This window comes from Kryptolebias marmoratus, linkage group LG4 (assembly GCF_001649575.2).
Source record: "Kryptolebias marmoratus isolate JLee-2015 linkage group LG4, ASM164957v2, whole genome shotgun sequence".
Classification (NCBI taxonomy): Eukaryota; Metazoa; Chordata; class Actinopteri; order Cyprinodontiformes; family Rivulidae; genus Kryptolebias; species Kryptolebias marmoratus.
In genome coordinates, this window is record NC_051433.1 from 28,945,126 (window position 1) to 28,951,125 (window position 6,000).

Genomic DNA, 6,000 nt, shown 5'->3' on the forward strand with positions numbered 1-6,000 from the left:
TACCAGTATGAACCTGAACCGATGGCTGGATCTCCAGAATCAGATGGAAACTCTTCAGATTCAGATTTTGATGATCACAAATACCGTTATGTCCGACAAAATGACGCACATAACAGCCAAGTTGAGAATGTGGAACATGAGAACCGATTACCCCCAGAACATTGTCATGACATCAGTACATGACACTACAAGTCAACAACACCGGCAGGAGATAGCTAACGTTGCTAACTCAAAGCTAACTTGATGCTAACTCGTTAAAAACACGAGCGCACTTACGTGTGGCGTTTATGAACTCTCACATCAGAGTAAACTAATTAAAAGTAGTTTCAAACTATGACATTTGGTTAATCACACATGGATTGTTTATATTTTTTCATAAATAACAAAGTGCTCTGAATCACAAACTGATTTCAGGCTGAATATTTTTCTTGAAAAACGTGGACAAAACAGCAGCACTGTATCATTTAGGTTGGTAAAGTTTCCTAGTCATCTATTTTTTGTTTGTTTTTGTTCTTTTTTTTTCTAGAAAGCAAGTTTAGTGAAAACTAAGTTAGTTGTCCTTGAGTTTAGGGAATTCTGAGGTTTCTATTCCAAAAAGAGAGGTATGAAATAAATTAAATAAACCTGGTCACTGTATGTTTCACTGACAGAAACCCTGACTTTCTACTGGTCCCCTCCCACCTGAAGCAGATGTGAAACATGAGTTGTTCATTTTTTACCAATCCGACTGGTATCAGTGCAGAATTACTTCATAAAACCTGGTGTTAGGAAGGGGATTTCCAACCAGATCGAATGTGCTCTCATTGATTCCTTGATACGTTTTTGTTTTGATTGAACTGGATCATTTTTCATCAGATTCCAACATTTATCTCAGTAACTAAATATCCAATATAACACCACAGATGTGCGCTCTCATCAAAACAAAGTCTGTTCATCATGCTGAGATATAATTTCCAAAGATTTATTTACTAAATAAAACATCCACACAAACGTCACATAATAAAGAAATATTTTACATTTATTTTTACTTTTTTATTCTCTACAAGTCCCAAAGAGACTAATAAAAACATTATAATTATTATAACTCCACTGGTGATAATTAAGTAATCATGATAAAGATTAATTGGTGTTCAGTAGTATTTAGTGGTTATTATATTTTAAATCCTACTGTAAAACAACAATATCTATTCAGAGGCAGGCAGGAAAATAAAATGTAGAATTACAGGTTCATAAATCAATTACCATTTAAAAAATGGACTGTGTGAGAATCAAACCTGTCACCAGTTTGTTTTATATAATTAATTTCTGTAATGAAAATTATTGCCTGTGAAACCAAGTTATGGTTCTGAGAATATCATTTGCCAGGCACAACTTCCCAAAGATGTTTTTTTTTTTTTGCAATGCAATATTTTGACTAATAAATGCTTTTTTAAATTTTGATTGTGGCCTATTTAATTAATTTTGTTATTTGTGTAGCAGTAACAATCCCCTTCTTTATGCTCTCTAACTAAAGTCACCTTTCCAGACCCACAAAGTTTGATAATAACTACAACATTCAGATTGCCAGGCCTGGAGAGACCTTATAGTTAAGCAGAAAGCTTTATCTCACTCAGTCCAAAGATTCTTTCACTCACAACTGAGTAGTTTTACTGTAAGACAAAATATAAAGTTTGTTAAAACGCTTGAATAATTTTCATATTTAATATTCACACAAATAATGGTTCACAATAATCTGTCATGTTTTCAAAGCTTAATAATCACATAAACATATTTAATTTCAGCAATGAATCCTGTTTTTTTTCCACAAGTCTTAGGAAAGCATTTGAACAATCTGTGAATAACTGATGAGATGTCCACAAGTGTATACACATGTCCTAAAACAATCAAGATTAATTCAGGTCAGAATAGGTGTTTCACAGAACAGGTAGTATAAAATGATGAAAGGTCAGAGGTCAGGAAAAAGCGGTGATTTTTCATGCTACACATTCCTTAAAGGAAAGCTAAACTTTGAATCAAATAATGTTATCTGGAAAACAAATAAGGTAAAACAAAAAAGAAGGGACATATTTATAGTCCTAGATTTACAGGCTCAATACAAATTCTACATTTAACCATTTTACATTTCCTTTTTTTTGTTTTTGTTTTTTTAAATCTAACCCTTTGAAAAAAACATCAGAAATGTTTTGTGTACACACCAGTTTGTGGTGTTTTTCTTCAGATTCTGCTGCATAGGAAAGCTTGTTTGAAGCCGTCTGTCTCCTAAACACTGAAATGTCACCACATTTCTCTTTGGACCACTCTGACACCACAGCTGTTTTCCTTCCAGTACCTAAACAAATGAATATGTTATGTGTGACATTTGGTAGATCATGCTGCCTGTTCATCTTCATATTATAACTTTCTCCATCAGCTCAGCAGATTCTCTTTCATCAAGCTTTCAGCACAGTGGTACAAAGATGTTAAAGTTTATCTATTTTCAGCATCAGAAAATTGTTTTTGTATGAACAATGAAAATGAAAATGGCACTCAAGTGATCCAAAACACAAGACATTTACTAAATTGAAATTAAAGGCCTAGATTTCTTGAAAGTAGTGCACATCACTGACACAATTCATGCCAGAGTTTTAAACTAAGATCATCTTTTGTTGAGAAATGATGGAGTTGTACTGTTTAGGTCAAACCTTAAAAATATCATTGTACAAAATATCATGCAAAATCTTGCTTGATCTTGTGTGAGCTGTTAGCACTTCAAGCATGTCTGTCAGTGACTACCACATCCGATTTCAGCTCAATATTTGTAAAATATGCTTAGTGTGCATTAATGTGCAGACTAAGGTCAATTAGATGCTGCCATCTTTAACTGGGTTGACTCTAAAACAAAACCAGTTATAGATGCACATATTTTGCTAAGAGACAAACAGGGTTGACTCCAAAAGCTAATCTCAAGGTTTTAAGCAGATATTTATTGCAATGTGTTTCACTCAAAATGTATTTTGGTGACAATGCTCAGCAACTACCACACCAAATCTTAGTTTATTATCTAAGTGGCTGATTTATAACCGTTTGTGTTTTCTAAGGTCACTTGACAATGTACATTTAGTGATTACTTTCTGAAAGTTTCAATAAAATTTGTTAAGTGGTTCATGAGATACTTTTCTAATGGTACAAATAATTGAACACGCACACAGAGCGAAAGGCAAAAACATAATCGCCCTATTAGTCCTATCACAGCAATCTAAAGGATCAGTAGATGGGTTCTAAAATGGCTTCCGGAAGTCCACACATTAACATCACAACCTGCCAGCGTGTGGGTATGTTTGTGCGTAAAGCGCAAGACACCCCACCTGTTTTGTGGGCTTTTTTTTTCCAATTGAAAGTTGGCAAAACGTGCCGAAAACAAGATGGTGGAGTTCGTCAGGAAAAGGATTCCTCAATATTGTTGGGAATCCTGACTGAGCTAAAATTGGAAAGGTTTGGTCTGATTTAATGTCAAACACTGAGAAAAAAATGGTTCTGTCTTTTTAACAGTGTATTTAAACATCTTGTTACAACTATAATATTATGCTGACAACTCCTTGTTTTTACATACATCAGTGATGCTGCTGACTTTATCAAACATTCTGAGTGGGTTCTTTCTCTGACAGCCACCACATAGTTTAGATAAATCTTCTTTTTCTTTGGGCTGTTCCCTTTTCAGGGGTCACCTCAGCGAGTCATCCTCCTCCATCTAACTCTGTCTTCTGCTTCCTCTGTCCCCACTTCAGCTACTTCCATGTCCTCTTTAACTGCATCCATGTATCTCCTCTTTGTCTTTTTCCTGGCAGCTGTGTCTCTAACATCCTTCTGTCCCTCCTCTGGACATGTCCAAACCATCTCAGTCTGTCCTCTGTGTCTCTAACATCCTTCTGTCCCTCCTCTGGACATGTCCAAACCATCTCAGTCTGGCCTCTCTAACTTTATGTCCCAGTTCAACCTGTGCTGGACCTCTGATGACCTCATTCCTAATCCTGTCCATCCTTGTCACTCCCAAGGAGAACCTCAACATCTTCAGCTCTGATATTTCCAGTTCTGTCTCCTGTCTTTTTGTCCATCCCACTGTCTCCAAACCATACAACATAGCTGGTGAGAGAATTAGTGAGAGAAAAAGACCTGATATTTAAATGCTGAGGGTAACGAGGGAAGTGGAAACAGGTGAGTGGAGATGATGACAGACAGGTGGAGATTGGCGTGGCAAGGAGGACAAAAGAGAGACGGAGGAGGAGTGAATACTGAGCAGGAACAGGAAAAACCAAACTGAAACACTAACTAAAACCCACAACAAAACAATAAAGAAAACAAAACAGAAACACAAAAAATCCAAATCCTCACACTGAAAACATCATAGTCCACAAGGATTCCTGCCTGACCTGATCTGTTAGTCTGTCCATCACCAGAGCAAACAAGAAGAGGCTCAGGGCCTATCACGGATGCAGTCCCACCTCCACATTGAATCTATCTGTCACTCCTACAGTGCACTTCACCACTATCCTCTCGCTGTCCTCTTTCTTCCTGTCTAACCTCTTCTTCTGGATAACTTCCTGCACTTCTCTATTCCACCACCAGGTCTCCTTATCATCTTTTCTCTGTTCAGATGACACACCAAGTACCTTCCTACCTGTCTTTCTAATCACTGTAGCTGTAGTAGCCCAGTCATCTGGAAGCTCTTTCTTACCACCCGGAGTCTTTAACAGCTCTTCTCTGAACTAGTCACAACATTCTTCCTTCCTCAACTTCCACCATTTGGTCCTCTTCTCTGCCTTTACTTTTTTCCTTTTCATCAACACAACAGTCATCCTACACACCACCATCTGATGCTTTCTGGCCACACTCTCCCTGTCACAACCTTTCAGTCCACAGTCTCCCTCAGGTTACCTTTTCTACACAGAATGTAGTCTACCTGCGTACTCCTGCCTCCACCCTTATAGGTCACCCTGTGTTCCTCCCTCTTTTGGAAATAGGTGTTTACTACAGCCATTTCTGTCCTCTTGGCAAAATCTACCACCATCTGTCCTTCCTGGGTCCTTTCCTTGACACCAAACCTGCCCATCACCTCCTCATCTCCTCTGCCCATCCACTCTCTCCTCCCTGGGAATACTCTCTATCACTTCATCAATGTCCTTTCAGAATTTCTCTTTTTCTCTTCTATGTCACATCCAACCTGTGGAGCAGAACCACTGATAACATTGAACATCAGACCTTCTACTTGTACCTTCAGACAAATCACCCTATCTGACACTCTTTTTTTAAAAAAAAAAAAGAAAATTATTTTTCAAAAATTTGTGGGTCATGCAGAACAAACAACAAAATGGAACAAAAGCACACAGGGAGTTCACATGTACATGTTACATATTGTTAGCATTGTCATTTTTTACAGAATGTGTAAAGCAGTCCCATTTTTTCTAATAATTTCTTCCTTTATGCTGTTGAAGACAGAGGGTATAAGTCATAAGCTCCATTGCTCCTATATGTTCGATACCCTATCTGACACTCTTTTCACCTCAGCTACATTCCTTGGTAACTTCTCCTTCAGAACCACCCCTATAACTTCCATTTTTCTTCCTATCCACACTATGGTAAAACAGCTTAAACCCTGCCCCAATGCTGCGAGCCTTGCTGACCTTCCACATTGTCTCCTGTCCACATATTACATCTACCTTCCTCCTCTGCACCATGTCAGCCATCTCTCTACCTTTTCCTGTCATTGTCCCTATGTTTAGAGTTGCTACCCTCAGTCCTACACTCATGTCTTTCCTCTTCTCCTTCAACTACTCACAAACTACTGCCACACATAAACTATTTACAAACCATTTCACTGTTTATACTTCAAAGTCAGTTACATATTTTTAGGGTGCCCCCTTTAGTTGCACAAAGCTCCGGAGCTTCGCTGACGTCACAGCTGCCACCCGCTCCGAATGCTCATTCAGCTCTTCCCGTTCCGGCTCGGAGTCACTTGCAGGCCTC

At 38.2% G+C, this 6,000-nt stretch overlaps 1 protein-coding gene across 2 annotated transcripts in view; it reads left to right on the forward strand.

Annotated features, from left to right (window-relative positions):
• Positions 1 to 6,000, forward strand: part of LOC108247474 (receptor-type tyrosine-protein phosphatase gamma) — a 520,767-nt gene that overhangs the window by 348,572 nt on the left and 166,195 nt on the right. The window lies entirely within an intron of this gene.